Here is a 16217-nt window from a genome sequence, read left to right on the forward strand (position 1 = left end):
TCGACGCCCACCTTTCCTTCGTCCAAAAACTTGAAGCAACGCAAGGGCAGCAAGAAAAACCAAACCACCCCAAACCGCCAAGAGAGACAGGACTTTCCTTGGCGGGGGCTTAAGGCTAACCTTCCACGCCTGGATTTAAAGCCGCGTGCTCGGGAGGACTCCGAGGGAAGTTGAATCCAAACTTCTTCGTCCGTTCGTTGGTTTTTAGCCCGACGCCTTGCGAGGCTGCTCAAATCATTTTCATCCCCATCTAGGGGCTTTCTTGCGCTCGGCTGCGACGCGCGCCGGAAACCCTACCACCCCGTCGTAACTCTGGCTCGGCTTTTTAGGTGATGCTAGTCCCGTGCCACCCGGCGAGGACGGCCTGCCGGAGGAAATCGGGCTTCCTTCTCCCCGTTAAAGCCCCCCAAACGAATCGAGGAAACGGATCCGCCACCCTGAACATCATCAATCCCCGGCGGTTTGTGCAAGGAAAGGCGGCAGGTCAGGGGCACCACGCCCCCTCCCTCCCCTCCCACCGCGCGGCCCGCCCCGCCTTCCTTCGCCCGGTATGTGGTGCAGCGCGCGGCGGAGGCGCAAGCGAGCGCTTTTGGAGACGCGGCGCCGACTCGAGCGAGCCCCCCTCCGGCCGCTCGCCCGGCTTCTTTCCTCAGCTCAAGGGGGGTGGGGGGTGTCTGCCTGAGGTGGCGGGTGCAAGGAGAAGGGAAGGGCTCCGCGAGCCAAGCAGCGGGAGTCCGGAGCGGTGAGATGTGTGTGTGTGTGCGGTGGGAGGGTATGTGGGTGTGCAGAAGAGAGAAGAGGAAGAGGTCTGGGCGAACGAGGGATGCTTGAAGGGAGGAGGCTCGCCGGTCCGCCCGAGGGAAGAAGTTGCCCAGAGGAAGGGAGAAAAGGAGGAGGCCGCGGCACGCGCCGCGCCGGGTGGATTGTGCCGGACCTGCATCCCCTGAGCAAGGTCAGTTTTGCGGAGGGGAGGGCGGGGGAGGAGGAGGCTCGCGCCCAGAGGACTCCCCGGGATCCTTTCCGCCTGACTTCGGGGGAAGTTGTGTGGAGCGAGGAGGGGCGCGCGCCTTCAGTACGCGGCCGGGGGGTTCCTCCAGACCCGGCACGTCCCTCTTTCGTCGGCGGAGGAAGAAATAGGGGGGGGGGGAAACCCGAACAAAATAAAGCCCTTGCGTGAGGCAACCCAAGCGCCGCTCTTGTCTACAGAGCGAAAAGGATGCTGAGAAAAGGGTTCTTTCCTCCGAGGTGACCAGGAGAAAGGAATTTTATATATCGGCGGGCAGATGCTTCCAAAGTCCAGCCTTTCCTCTCTTCTCCCCTGACTGGAAAAAGAAGCAGAACTTCGGGCTGAGTCAGTTGCGTTGTATTCTCCTGGTTTGTTGGTGTGTCCCTCCCCGGTCGATGGGATTGGCAGCGGCGGTGCCTTGCTGACTATCCAGCCACGATGTTTTTTTTTAAAATATAAATTTTTTAGACTGTAATTGCTTTGCTACACCATCTATCTACCGTGCTGCTGTGCCTGAATTTGTCTGCTGAGGAATTTTTTATTTTTTTTAAAAAAAATGTTAATCGTGTTTTAACAGTTTCCACAGGGGGAGCTATGTTAGCCTGTTAAATGAAAATCAACAAAAACATCTTGTGGCATCTTTAGGATTTAAAAGCTTGACTTGGTGGGGGATGTCCAGGGACATCACTTCTAATCAAAACGTTTCATGATACACAACTGGAGTCCCCGGAGAGGGGAGGCATATAAATCCAATAGGTAGGTAGGTAGGTAGGTAGAGAGACAGGCAGACAGACAGACAGACAGACAGACAGACAGTCCGTGGAATCTTGTGCTGTGAGAAAAGTGTCGATCCTTTAAGAGGTTGGAATCATTTGTAGGGTTGGGAATATCATACAAGGCATTGAACATGAGCGAGTTTATTTCCAGAACTCTGCAGTAGTGTCCCTGTTATTTCTACCTTTACTTTTCCTTGTTCGCTGTCATAACTGAAACCACAATGTCATCAGTAACTGTTTAGCATCATCATAAGCACATCATGCCACTGAAATGGTGCATTCATAACATAGATAGAATATTCCTTTGGCTGTTATGAAATTGATTTAATCCTGATCCAAAGATGAGGTCTTTTAATGTATAAGTGATCCGTGGCATATACATTTGTGCTACGTACATCATTTAGAAATATACGGTGCTATGTACATTTAGAAATAAGGGTTTTCTAGAGCTTCATAGCTGTAGAATCAATAGGATTTGTAATAAGAATAATATATTTTGTGGCTTGACAGTAAGAGCTTCCAAAGTACTTACGCAGTTGTAAGATGGGTATTAAGGTGCCAGGTAGCTTATCTGGAAATGGGTGCATGCATTTTTCAGTTTTCATTTGATTATTCAGAAGACCATGGATTAGTTTCTGGCAATATCAGTTAATCTTTTTATGGAAAATGGTATTTCTTAGGCAGTTTTAGATGGTGGATTGATTAAATGGCTTGCCACAACAACAAACTTTTATGTTTTATTTCTTTTTAAACGATTCTCTAGAGAAGGTAATTTGTAGCATTAGTGTAATATTGGATATTGATTAATTAGTGATGTTCACTGTTCAATGACAACTCCCTGCATGTTTTAAAAATCTTTTCTCATTTCCAAATGTTGGTGAAATAAAAACTGAAAATGACTTCTGGATAAAAAAGGACAAATAATATTTTGTATGGTGTGATCTTTAATGTCCTAATAGGGTTTTAAAAGCACCCCTTGCACTATTTAATGGCTGAAGAATGAGAAATGTGGATTGTTATGTCTGTTCCTTAATAGATAATGGTGTTTACATATAAACAGATAAGGACACCTAGCTTATATAAAAAAAGAAATCTCATGTGTCCTTCCAAAACATTGTCAGTGTGAAGTGAGGCCTTGGAGGAATTGTGTAATAACTGAGATATTGCAATTTTGCTGGTTGGTCAGTTGGGAATAACTAATTGATTAATTATAATATTTGTATAGCAATTTTCCAGGGATAAATATTGAAACAAAGTATGACTTAGGTTGATAACTTCCTGTTTAATATTTAAGTATCTTTGTGGTTAATAGTTATATAAATATGAATATTTGTCAGTAAGTTTCTTTAGAGGAATGAAATGAATGAAAAATTAAATGTATTTGCTGCAAGTGCTTCAAAGTTACTGTAAGGCCAAAACTTTAAGCAGCTAAATATTATCTTTAATTTTATTATCATAATGGTTATTTGATTTGCAGAAATGGTTTTTTTAAATATAAGTTCATTGATAAACATCAACAACATTGATATACCAACTCTGTTCATTACAAATTTATTTTTACATTTTAAAATACAGAGTACTTTATTATTACCATCATTTCGAGATCATCAGATGTTTACAGGCAGACTTTGATTTATGGACCACAATTGCTCCTGGTATTATGATAATAAGCTGTTGATCTGACTATTTATGACCCCTGGTACTACTGCCATTAAATGAGTCACCAATGGGCTTTTAGGCAAACCACATGGTTAAGTGACTCTAAGCAATGGTGTTTTTGCCGTAATGACAAAACAGTTGCAAATCACAGTCACGTGACTGTGGGATGCTATTATCGGTAACAAATTCAAGATGGTTTCCAACAGCCTGAAATGTCATTACATGATCCCGGAATATGAGTGTGTGGCAATCATAACTTTGAGGATTTGTTGTAAGTAGTTTTGAAGTCCGTTGCAACTTCAAATAGTCATTAAAATGGACTTGCGGAAGAAAAATAAGTGGAAGTTTTGTCCTTATATTACAGATTATCTACTATTTAGAGAATCTTAACTTCATCAAATAATATGCTGAAGGAGCAGTTGTCACAGTTAATCAAATTCTAAGAGACTGAAACTAGAATGAAGATCCTAAACTAAAATAAAAGGGTCAATTTTTAAGTTGACAGTTCAATTATATCCAAGTGCTGCTCCATCTTAGTGGCAAGAGAGCTAAGGCAATCACCACCAAATAAGATCCTGATATCTTGATAGGATTCAGCATTTGGTAGGGCCACCCTAAAGAAGCATTTATCCAGAATCTTTTCCCATGGTTTAAAGTGGGCTTATTGCTGCAAAAGAAATTGGTGCTGTACAAGGTGCTATGGGGCTATAGTAAGCTGCTTCCATATTGTTGCCAAGAGACTGCAGCTGAGTATGATGCAAGGGAAATTACTTTTTAGCTGAATCAGATGAATAAAGCTAGATAGTGTGATGGAATGTGCACCTGGAGAAGCTGTGAGGCCAGGCTTTGGCAAGACAGCTTTCTCAAGATGGATTGAGAGACTGTAGCTCTGAGCTGAAGGGTGGAAGGGTAAAGTTCAGGGTAGCCACATCCTAGGATCTCTCAGGATATATCTAGTAGGTTAGAAGGTTATAGATTTAGTTTGGCAAGATTCTGTCTATTAGATATAAGTATATAAAGGACTGAACTTGAATTTCTCTGTCATCTCTGGATTTGAGTTTGTCAAAGTCTTAGAAAGTCACTATCTGATGTTCAATCTCCTTTCTAAAAAGGAAAACATATTGGTCCAGTTTAGAAGATTAAAGATTATAGAAGTAATATATGATTTTCAAGTAATTTATGTATGAAAAACGCTAAATTATTGATAAATAGAGTATTGTTAATGCAGCTATGAAATATCTTGCTGGTTAAAACGTACTTATATCAGGGATGTCATTAGCTATTAAAACTTTTAACAATCTATCTTTAGACAGCAGCTGTGATATAGCAGCAGTGTTAGCTTTTTGAAGTCCAGTAAAAATAATTTGTTAATATCACATGCAGTATTAACTAGATTGCAAAATGCTGAGAGTTTCAGAGAAACAGTAATACGTAATTGTTCTGTCTCCACTGATGTTGCAAGAAGGCAATGCAATTGCAATTGCAATTTGAAGGTAATGTCATTAAGGCTATTCATGGTTTTCTCTTACATGTACACCCACATTGTCTGTCCAGCCATCAACTACCTCTCTCAACCCTTACTCTGCCTGCAGTGGCCAATTAACTCTTTAATTACATTTTGCTAAAGTGCAGCATGCCATTTTCACATGCACTTAAATTATTACTTTCATCCTATTGAATCATCTCCTCATTCTTTAACATTATAGACTTTGTCAAACATTGGATGCAAATTGAACATGCATCCAAAACTATCTTGGGGCAACATGAGGTCTCACTTCCTAAAGTTTTAAATTCCTTGTCTAGCTATTCCTTTGGTCTATCTGCTTGTTGTGCAACTTTAAGTGAACACCCACTTGACTTAAAGACTTAATAGACTATTGCTGCATGATAACTCTTTTTTTTAACTTAACTTGCTTAGCCTTTAAAAAAATACTTAATATCTTGGGTTCGAAATAATTGTAGGACTGCCTTTTCTAAGTAGAACCAAATAGTTGAGAATAGACACAAATGCTGTAGGTTCCCACTACTCATCCTAGATAAGAATGCTGTTAGATTCCCACTCCATGAAAAATTAGAATAGAGATTGGGGCTACTTCCTGGTTTTATGGATTGAATTAACAGTTGACTTAAATCTTTTTTGAAAGACAGTAAAGTTATGTTTTTACTATATTTATTTTACTTTTGTACTACTGTTTTCTATTTCTGTGATTGCCAAGGATATTTAGATTCTAGTGGAATATAAATAATTAAATTTAAAAAAGCTCTTTAGAAAAGAAGGTTAACTCTTTAGGAGAAATATCGCCGGCTGACTTACCGGCCCCACGGCGCTGTTGCGGAAGGGCCGGGCAGACTCGGACCCTTCCGATGGCGGCCGCCATCTTGTTTTCGGCCGAAATCTCGCGAGGCGAGATTTCGGCCGAGAATGCCCTTCCCACGTGGCCGGGCATGACGTCGGGTCCGGGCGGGGCCTGCTGGCCCTATTTAAGGGACAGCAGGCCGGGAAGAAAGCCTGTTCGCCCGGACCTGGTGCTAAGAGCAGACACTCGGCTGTCTGCTCTTGGAGCCTTTCGGCGGCCGCGTGAGGCGGCCGTCATTTCGGGCCTCGTTAGAGGCTTGGGGCACTGCTCGTCGCTCGCTTCGCCCATCCGAGGCTGCCGGTCTGCACATCTTCAAGGAGTCTTGGGCAGCAACGGGCTGGCGGCAGGAGTCCCGCGTGAGGCCCCCACCCCCACCCCACGTAACAGGCGGCCGCGTGTTGCGGTCGCCATTTTGAGAGCCTCATCGGAGGCTCGGGGAACGGTTTGGGGGCTTCAGGTCCGGCGGGAAGGCCGTTTGGCTGTTGCCCCCCCTATTTTGGGGGGGATCCTTCTGGTAGCCCCCTTGGGGACGTGGGGGGCTAGGGTGGGGGCTCGCGTGTGCGGCCCCTCCCGGTTCGTGGCCCCCAAAAAGCAATAAAAATAAAACACAACATAAAATAAAAAAGGAGGACGGTTGGGCCCTCGGTGGCAGCTTCATGCTGCTGCGCTGCCTGTTTGGGCAGAGGCCTTTTGCTGCCCTCTTGGGGCCTGGGGGCCCCAGTTCCCTCAGGTGTAAATTAAGAACCATGGCACATATTAATCATACTCCTAATGAGACTGATGATGGTTGGAACGATGTCATATATTTGTAGGCAAGCATGGACATAGGCAGGAAAAGACCTATTGGTCCCTCTAGTCTGCCCTTGTTCTGTTTCTGTATCTTGTCTTGGGATGGCTGTATGTTTGTCCCAGGCATGTTTGAACGCTGTTGCTGTGGATTCAGCTACTGGGTCTGCGGGAAGTTTGTTCCTGGCCTTTACTATTTCAGTAAATCATGGACAAACTTCATTACAGTTATTATTTAACTTAATCAGGCCAGAAAAATATTAACAAGGGAGATCAGAGCAGCAAACAGGAACTACTCTGAATATATCCTAAGATTTTTATTAATATTGCTTCTTCATTGCTTATTTGGCCCCTATGACAATCATTAAGTGTTGTACCACATGATTCTTGACAAATGTATATTTCATTTATGTACCTTGAGAGCATATGCACCAAGACAAATTCCTTGTGTGTCCAATCACACTTGGCCAAGAAAATTCTATTCTATGGCGTTTTTTCGGGGGGGTGGGGGACTCCTAACCAGGTTTGCCCCCTTCCCCCCCCCCTGGCTCCTAGTGCGAGAGCACAGGCCCCTGGGGCAGCTTTTGCCGGGGCCTGGTGCTTTGGGGGCAGGGGGTTTGACCGCCAACCCTGGCCAGAGGGCCTCCGCCCCTTTTGACGGTTTACCCGTCGGGGCCAGGGAGATTGGACAAGGGGGCCACCACAGGGTGGGACCCTTTCGCTGCATTGTCCTGGGCTTGCGGCAGAGGGACTTGTTTCCCCCCTTTTTGTATGTATAGCCATGCGTGCGGGAAGGCGGGGCTCCCATGCCGCTGCAATGTACCCCTGCCCTGAAAGGGCAAGCCCCACCTACGGGGGGGGGGAAACTGGGCCCAGCCCATTTAATTATAACAACAACTACAACAACAACAATGGGGTTGGTTGATGGACGACCACCCCTGCTCGAGAGCGGCCGCTCTCTTGCTAGGTTTCTCTAAGGGATTCGGGATCCCTTACATGGGGGGTTCGAGCAGGCCTTTCGGTTCAACAACCTCCGGTTGGTTGTGGGACATAACGGCTTGTTCGGTCCGGGACAGCATAAGAGGTGGCCATGGGGAGGGGCCTTGGGCCCTTCCCGGAGCCGCCCTTCCCGAATCTTGGGGTCTCCCCATTCAGGGGGGTCCCCTGATAGGTGGGTGATGAATCTAGGTTGATTCACCACTTTTTCTTAAAGGGAGTCAGTGAAGGTTTTCGTTCCTGACGAACTTTGTTTGGCCGGCTTCGCATCCTTGGAGGCGGTCGTGGCCATGGTAATGCAGTGTGGGGATGGAGCCCTTATGGATAAATGCGACATTAAGTCAGCATCCCGGCTCTTCCCTATGCACCCGGACGGCTTCGCGCTGTTGGGCTTCCATTTCATGGTGTTTTTAAGTGATCGGGGGTTTTACCCACGGGTGGCTCCCTCTCATGCTCTCTTTTGGGAGAGCTCGAGCACCTTCTTGGAGTGGGCGCTCAAGGGGCGCAGCGGCCCGGGCTCGGCGTTCACTACCTTGAGGGTTTCTTGATGGCGGGGACTGCGCGTGCAGAGCACTGCTTTGCTCCAATGCGGGTCTTCGAAGCCCTTTGCGCTCTGTTGGGGGTGCCTTTAGCCTCTACGGGGACCGAGGGCCCCGCCACCGGGATTACCTTCCTCGGTATTGAATTGGACTCAGAGGTGCAATCTTCTAGTTTGCCCCTGGTCAAGTTGGCACAAATCAGGGATCACCTTGGTATGGTTCTGGGGCTGCGGGAAGGTCACTCTTCGGCAGCTCCGGGACCTAGCTGGGATATTTCATTTTGCCCGCCGGGTCGTGGTGCCGGGCAGGGTTTTTTTCTAGGTGGTTATGTACTGCGATGAAGGGGCTCTGTTTGCCCCATTATCGTACCCGCTTATGTGCAGGGGTCAGGGCTGACCTCTGCGTGTGGCGGAGTTCTTAAAACGTTTTAATGGGTTGTCTTTTGGGGAAGCAAGAGCTTCTTTTGGAAGCTGATTTGCAGTTGTGCTCTGGTACGGCATGTACTCGCGCTTTGGGTTGTGTTGGGTGACCAGTGGGCTGGTCTGCGTGGCCTCCTAATGGGGGCCTCTCCTTTGGTTAGGGATTTGACCCTTTTGGTAGCTCTCCCCCTTGATAGTGGCTCTAGAGCTTTGGGGTGAGCGGTTTGGGGGGGCAGGACTGTGCATTTTGGTGTGACAGCCTAGTGGTTGTCCGTGTTGTGAACGCCCTGTCCTCCAAAAGGGACAGGGTCATGCGGCTTGTCCGCCAATTATTTTCTGGGCACAGGTCCTTGTCCCTGACCACACTGTTTTTAGCTAGGCATGTCCCCGGGTTAGATAACGGGGTTGTGACGCCTCGGCCCATGGTCAGTTGTCCTGGTTTCGGACCCTGGCCCTGCGGGCACGGATGTCGCCAGCGGCTTTTCCTGTCCACCTAGGGGCCGGGGGGCTATTGTGCAGTAAAGAGGCGAGGCTTCCTGGGCTGCGGCACTCTTGGGAGTGTCTGGCACCCAGGGGGGGGCTTCGCAGTGGGCAGGTGAACTGTTTGGGATGGCAGGCAGTATACGGGCTACCCCTATAGCTGGCCTGCCCCAGTTGTGTACCTGGCCATATTGGTGTCCAGCTTAGGCAGCGTGGCCTTTCGGTTGGGACTATTAGGTCCAGGTTGACCGGCTTCGCCTTGTTTAAGGCGGGGGCGGGGTTATTGGTTTTATGGCGTCTTCCGCAGTGTGACTGTGCAGGAAAGTTGGGCCGGGGCCGCATCGCGGGCCGCCGGGTCAATTTGGTGCCTTCCATCTCATTATTTCAGTAGGTGGGTGCTAGTATGTAGGGTTTGGCCAGGCCACGTATGGATCCCGCCATTCGGGAACGCTCGTTCTCGAGAGGCGCTGCCACTAGTGCGGTAACGGCCTCTCGATACGGAGGATTCGGGAAGTCGCCCGCCGGCGGTCAACGGCCTGTTTTAGGGTACGAACGGCCTGTTGAGGGTCTGGGTAAGATCTTAGGCCAGGTTCCTCCTTTGGTCCCCTTCTCTTCAACCCCGCCAGGACGCGACCGACGGTGTTGCTTGGGGTCAGAGCGCTCCGAGACCACTCAGCAACAAGTTACCATCGGGGTGGGGACCCTGCCGTCGTGGCGGCTGGGTCCTGGCTGTCTGGCTGGGGAGACGGGGTGTGCGGTGGGACGGGCGTTTCCACCGCTATTGCTGGGAGGGCGGCATCCCATTGCTGCGCCCAGGTGGTCCTGGGAGGGCGGCATCCCATTGCTGCGCCCAGGAGGTGCTGGGAGGGTGACATCACGTTGCTGCGCCCAGTTTGTCCTGGGAGGACAGCATCCCATTGCTGCGCCCAGGTGGTGTCGGGGGGGCGGCATCCCATTGCTGCGCCCAGTGGGGCTGGGAGGGCGGCATCCCATTGCTGCGCCCAGTCGGTGGCCAGGGGCGGCATCCCATCGTTGCGCTCAGAGGTGTGCTGGGAGGGCGGCATCCCATTGCTGCGCCCAGTTGGGGCTGGGAGGGCGGCATCCCATTGCTGCGCCCAGTTGGGACTGGGAGGGCGGCATCCCATTGCTGCGCCCAGCCGGTGCCGGGGGTCGGCATCCCATTGCTGCGCCTGGATATGTGCTGGGAGGGCGGCATTCCATTGCTGCGCCCAGTTAGTGCCGGGGGCGGCGTCCCATTGCTGTGCCTGGATGTGTGCTGGGAGGGCGGCATCCCATTGCTGCGCCCAGTGGTGCTGGGAGGGCGGCATCCCATTGCTGCGCCCAGATGGTACTGGGAGGGCTGCATCCCATTGCGGCGCCCAGGTAGTGGGCCTTGCACCGTGGTGGCAAGGACCGGTGTGGGCCTGGGGGTCGTTTTCGATCTGCCAGGTTCGCGAAGCCTGCGGTGGCTTCGCACTGTGCGGCCCTCCACGCAGGTGGTGTGGTCGAGATCCTCTTGGGGGATCGCTGGTGGGTCGCCATTTTCCCTTAGGGCCCTTCACCGGGTTAGACGGGGAGTTAGGCCAGGGTACGGTAGTCAGAAAGTTAAGCGGGGTGGTGTGGCCCATCCCCGCATCACCATAGATCAGCTGTGGCTTTACCTGGCTGCTGGTCTTCCTCTGTCAGAACTGAGGAACGCCATTTTCCCTTTTGGACCTGCAGTGTCTCTGCGTGAGCTGGCGCGGATAGAGGGGGGAGTCGGGGGGCCAAGATAGAGATCTGACCCCCGCTCCGTGGCAGGTTAGGGGCGGAAATCTGGGTGGTTTCAGCAACTGCGCGTTCTCCCTTGGGCATCTTTGGGGATGATTGACAGGTTCTCTCCAAGCCCATGGTGGGTGCTACCTGCGCACTTGGGGGGAACCTGTCTTTGGGTCCCGCTATTGAAGTCCCAGGGTAGGGGTGAGCCGGCGGGACCCCCCTCATGCGAGGGCATGGCAGGGTCTCAGGTGAGGGAGAGGTCCCTCACCTGGACCAGCATCGACTACGCCCATAGTTGCCCAGGAATGTTGACCTTTTACGTCATTTCCGCCCCGGAAGTATTTGTTTGACCCTGCAGGTCCACTGTTTCCGGGTCATAGTTGAGTATGTTGATTTATGCAAATTTATGCTAATCCATGCTAATTTAATTAATAAATTATGCAAATTTATTATAATAAAAATGACCCAAGTTTAAATCCAGCTCTTGTGTCCGAGTCGTTACTCCGTCTCTTCTGCAATATCGCCGGCTGACTTACCGGCCCCACGGCGCTGTTGCGGAAGGGCCGGGCAGACTCGGACCCTTCCGATGGCGGCCGCCATCTTGTTTTCGGCCGAAATCTCGCGAGGCGAGATTTCGGCCGAGAATGCCCTTCCCACGTGGCCGGGCATGACGTCGGGTCCGGGCGGGGCCTGCTGGCCCTATTTAAGGGACAGCAGGCCGGGAAGAAAGCCTGTTCGCCCGGACCTGGTGCTAAGAGCAGACACCCACCCGCCCTTCCCTATTTTGCAGTGTGCCTAGTGGGTCGCCTTCGGGGGCCGAATGGGAATTTTTTGCAGCCTCGCCCATTAGGCCAGGCTGTTTTTTCGCCCATTCCACACTGGGGAGATGGATGTGCGGTTAGGGGGTGTTTGTGTTTAATTAGGTTAATTGGCTTACCTCTGGTCATTGGGTAGGCAGGTTAGGGGCGGAAATCTGGGTGGTTTCAGCAACTGCGCGTTCTCCCTTGGGCATCTTTGGAGATGATTGACAGGTTCTCTCCAAGCCCATGGTGGGTGCTACCTGCGCACTTGGGGGGAACCTGTCTTTGGGTCCCGCTATTGAAGTCCCAGGGTAGGGGTGAGCCGGCGGGACCCCCCTCATGCGAGGGCATGGCAGGGTCTCAGGTGAGGGAGAGGTCCCTCACCTGGACCAGCATCGACTACGCCCATAGTTGCCCAGGAATGTTGACCTTTTACGTCATTTCCGCCCCGGAAGTATTTGTTTGACCCTGCAGGTCCACTGTTTCCGGGTCATAGTTGAGTATGTTGATTTATGCAAATTTATGCTAATCCATGCTAATTTAATTAATAAATTATGCAAATTTATTATAATAAAAATGACCCAAGTTTAAATCCAGCTCTTGTGTCCGAGTCGTTACTCCGTCTCTTCTGCAATAGCTCCCCTGCTCAGTTCAATAATTCAATGTCTGTTACTTGTCAAGGGTATATTTTTGTGGCAAGAGATTACTACTTTATCAACAATGTATTTCTTGTAAACTCTGTTGACTAGGCTCAAGAAATAAAATTGGAAATTCAACAAATTGTTTATCTATAAATGTAATATCAATCTTTGAAAAGTTGTCTCATCTTTTTATTTTTATTTCATAATTTGTACTTTTAAAAGAGGGTAGTGAATAAATCTTGTGAAAGCCCTAGATCCAGGCCCAATCTATGTAGTTGAATCTGATTTTAATGTTAATAAAATAGCACAGTATCTTAATATTTAAATTAAATACCTCTCAAAAATTTAACATCAGTAATTTTGTTTCTTTTGGGCCACCATTTTGCTTTGTTAATCATCTTGCCAGAATGAAAAATTTAAAAGCCTGAAAAGTATTACTACTTGACTTTTGTGTGGCTTAATATGTATCATGTTAATATGGATTTTAGAATACTATTTACATAGAAACATAGAAACATAGAAGACTGACTGCAGAAAAAGACCTCATGGTCCACCTAGTCTGCCCTTATACTATTTCCTGTATTTTATCTTACAATGGATATATGTTTATCCCAGGCATGTTTAAATTCAGTTACTGTGGATTTACCAACCACGTCTGCTGGAAGTTTGTTCCAAGGATCTACTACTCTTTCAGTAAAATAATATTTTCTCATGTTGCCTTTGATCTTTCCCCCAACTAACTTCAGATTGTGTCCCCTTGTTCTTGTGTTCACTTTCCTATTAAAAACACTTCCCTCCTGAACCTTATTTAACCCTTTAACATATTTAAATGTTTCGATCATGTCCCCCCTTTTCTTTCTGTCCTCCAGACTATACAGATTGAGTTCATTAAGTCTTTCCTGATACGTTTTATACTTAAGACCTTCCACCATTCTTGTACCCGTCTTTGGACCCGTTCAATTTTGTCAATATCTTTTTGTAGGTGAGGTCTCCAAAACTGAACACAGTATTCCAAATGTGGTCTCACCAGCGCTCTATATAAGGGGATCACAATCTCCCTCTTCCTGCTTGTTATACCTCTAGCTATGCAGCCAAGCATCCTACTTGCTTTTCCTACTGCCCGACCACAGTTTCATTTTGTTTTTAATTGATGTTCAGTTTTCACTACCACTTAAATGCCTTTACTGAAATAATTTAAGGAAAATATCCCCATAAAATGTTTCTATGAAATCCACTGGAGGCTCTTGTTGCTGAGGCTATTGATATGTATGTTTTTTTCTTTTTTGGCTGACCTGAGCTCCTAAACAATAAGAACAATTTTCACTGTGTTCTAACAAGCTTCAGCTCAGTTACAGCAGATGCAATTGGAGATAGGATCTTAAGCGATTTCATGCGTGTTACATTGTGTTAACTCTGCTTCTTTTAAATGCTACGCACCTTGCAAAACACTGGCAAACTATAAACTGTTTGCGACGCCTTCCCTCCTATCACAGCCAAATGTAGATAGCAGTAACTCCTATCTTCTCTTTCCCTCCCCTCCCTCTTGTAATTTCCTCTTTTCTGCAGCCCCTTAACCTTTCTACACATTTATTATTCTTTCTGCAAAGTTAATATCCAGTCAGATGGTCAGAGTTTCTCATAGAAATCTCATGCTTTCCAGGCATGACTCCTTCTTTGAAAGGCAGCCAGGTTGTGTTAAAAAAAATGAAAACAAACAGTCTGGCTCCATACAGTACTCTGGAACAGTCATATTCTTCTGTATTCAGTACATTTAGGCATCGAATGGGGAAGCTAATTTGAAAACAATATCAAGAAGGCATTCTCTGGTAACCTTCCGTTTGTTTTTAATCCCTGGGGATTGTGATTTACACTTGAGAAACAGATAACCTGGTAAATCACCTTTACCAGCTTGATTTCTTCCAAATATGATGGGATGATTACGACCACAATTTGTAGTCAAATATTTTAATCTCAGCATACTTGAAGAACAGCAGGCTTGGGAGATATACGGTATTATTTATTTATTTATTTGTTTGTAATTTTCATTTATTACTTTTACAAATAACTGAAAGTGGTGAAGATACTTCTTCTTTCTATTTTCTCCACAACAAAAATCCTGTGAGGTGGGTTGCCTTGAGAGAGAGAGAGAGTGATTGGTTCAAAGTCATCTTTAGTGACTTTCATCACTAAAATGAAACAACTCACGATCTTCTGCTTTTTAACCTGGTACTTTAAACACTAGGCCAAACTGACTCTCTATATTAATATGCAAAGATTTTTTTTAAAGACCCCTAAGTCTACTCTAATTTGTAATCTGGTTTGAGGACTGTTGAAAATCTGCATGAAAAACAAACTAAATGTGTTATGTAGAGTTATGTGTTCTATAAAACTATGGAATTTTTTACTATTTTACTATTCTAGAGTTAGAATGTCATGTTAATTATCAGCTGATAATTATATTACTAGACAATGCAGTATATGTGTCCTTGATGAATTATGAGAGAAGAAGACCAATATTTACTTTTTTGGTCTTCTGGTCTCTGAAGCCAGGAAACTGGGATAAGGGATGAGTATTGGCACTATATGTGTCAGACTTTCTAGAGCCTACTCGATGCATACATGGGGGACAACTGGCCCTGGAAGTGACCAATCCTTTTATACTAATTGTCTCTTTTATCAACTTGAACTATCCAGTTCCCTAGTATCCTATGTACAGGGAAAGAATTTACCAAGGGACTTGATTAGTATGTTGTGTTATTGAGAAATGCAGACAAGATACACTACTTATACCAACATTATTCAAGTCTCTTACTAAATGACTAAAATTACTTTATTCAAGAAAATTGGTACTAAAGGTTGTATTATTTCATTATAAATGGCTAATGTAAAAATAAATATCAAACCCAGGCATTGACAAGAAGCACAATATAATCCAGTAGGGTTTGGTTCAAGATTGATAATTTAATTGAGTATATATATTTCTATAGGGTTCTTTAATTCTGGAAATATTCTTTACAAAGCAGCAGTTGTACCAGTTATAGTTGTGGGCTTTGGCTTCCTAGATTTTGAATTTGTGTTGTTATACTAAATGTTTTGACATTCAGCTATTAGAAATTAATTTTCTGTGTCTTATGGCTAAAGGATACTTCTTCAACATTGGAAGGATACATTCTGGGTACCATTTTAGTCAATGGTTTGAAGAACTAATGTTACTTGCAACATATGAACAAATTGTTTATGAATATAGTTTACCATGAAATATATGTGCTTTATTTTACTTATTATCGTGCCTATTTTTTCAATATCAACCTTGTGAGGTGGGTTGATATAAGGGAAGCTTAATGAGCTCAAAGTCATCCTCCTGGCTCTCAAGACTAATGGAAGAGAAGAATTCACAGTGTACTGGTTTCTAGCCTGACATGTTTATTACACCAAAGTTGGTGCCTTCTCTTTCATTGAAACTGTTGTCCTCTCTTTCTGCATCATTCACAGAAAGGCTTATTATATTATAGTATAGTATAGTATAGTATAGTATAGTATAGTATAGTATAGTATAGTATATTAATTTATTGGACTTATATGACTGGAATTCAATATATGCTCATCTAAGAGTTTCTTTGAACTTATTATGAATTAGTTTTGCATAACATATCTTAATAAGAATGCAGTATACAAATCTTGGGTTGAAAATATGAGACTGACTGAGTAAGTCAGCATAATATAGTTAAGATTAATGAAGTCATAGTTATACTAGACATTTATTGCATTTGTTTTACAAAACTGTATTTCTTGGTGAAATAGGTGTAATACGAGATCAAAAATCTAAAACAAGTTTCATGGGTTTTAGAGATTTATATAAAAGGTAAAAACTCAGGTGCAGTTTGTTAGGCTATTATATATATATGTGTGTGTCAACTGAATTCTCCAAGGAAAATTTTATTCTTTCAGTAGCAACAATAAATATTCTGGCATTACCTGGTTTTATATTAATTCTTTGTAT

The 16217-nt window shown here is 46.0% G+C and overlaps 1 protein-coding gene across 3 annotated transcripts in view; it reads left to right on the forward strand.

The window, feature by feature from the left end:
• The first annotated feature begins 557 nt into the window (after positions 1 to 557).
• The window catches only part of CHST15 (carbohydrate sulfotransferase 15), an 81850-nt gene continuing 66190 nt past the window's right edge, over positions 558 to 16217 (forward strand). The window contains exon 1 of one of the 3 annotated variants that reach the window (XM_070753993.1): positions 558 to 952. The gene's annotated coding sequence lies outside the window, so the exon portion shown is untranslated. Of the gene's footprint in view, positions 953 to 14209; positions 14228 to 16217 lie in introns of those variants that run through there. The other 2 variants (XM_070753992.1, XM_070753994.1) reach the window with 2 other exon arrangements.

This window comes from Erythrolamprus reginae, chromosome 5, assembly GCF_031021105.1.
Source record: "Erythrolamprus reginae isolate rEryReg1 chromosome 5, rEryReg1.hap1, whole genome shotgun sequence".
Taxonomy (NCBI): Eukaryota; Metazoa; Chordata; class Lepidosauria; order Squamata; family Dipsadidae; genus Erythrolamprus; species Erythrolamprus reginae.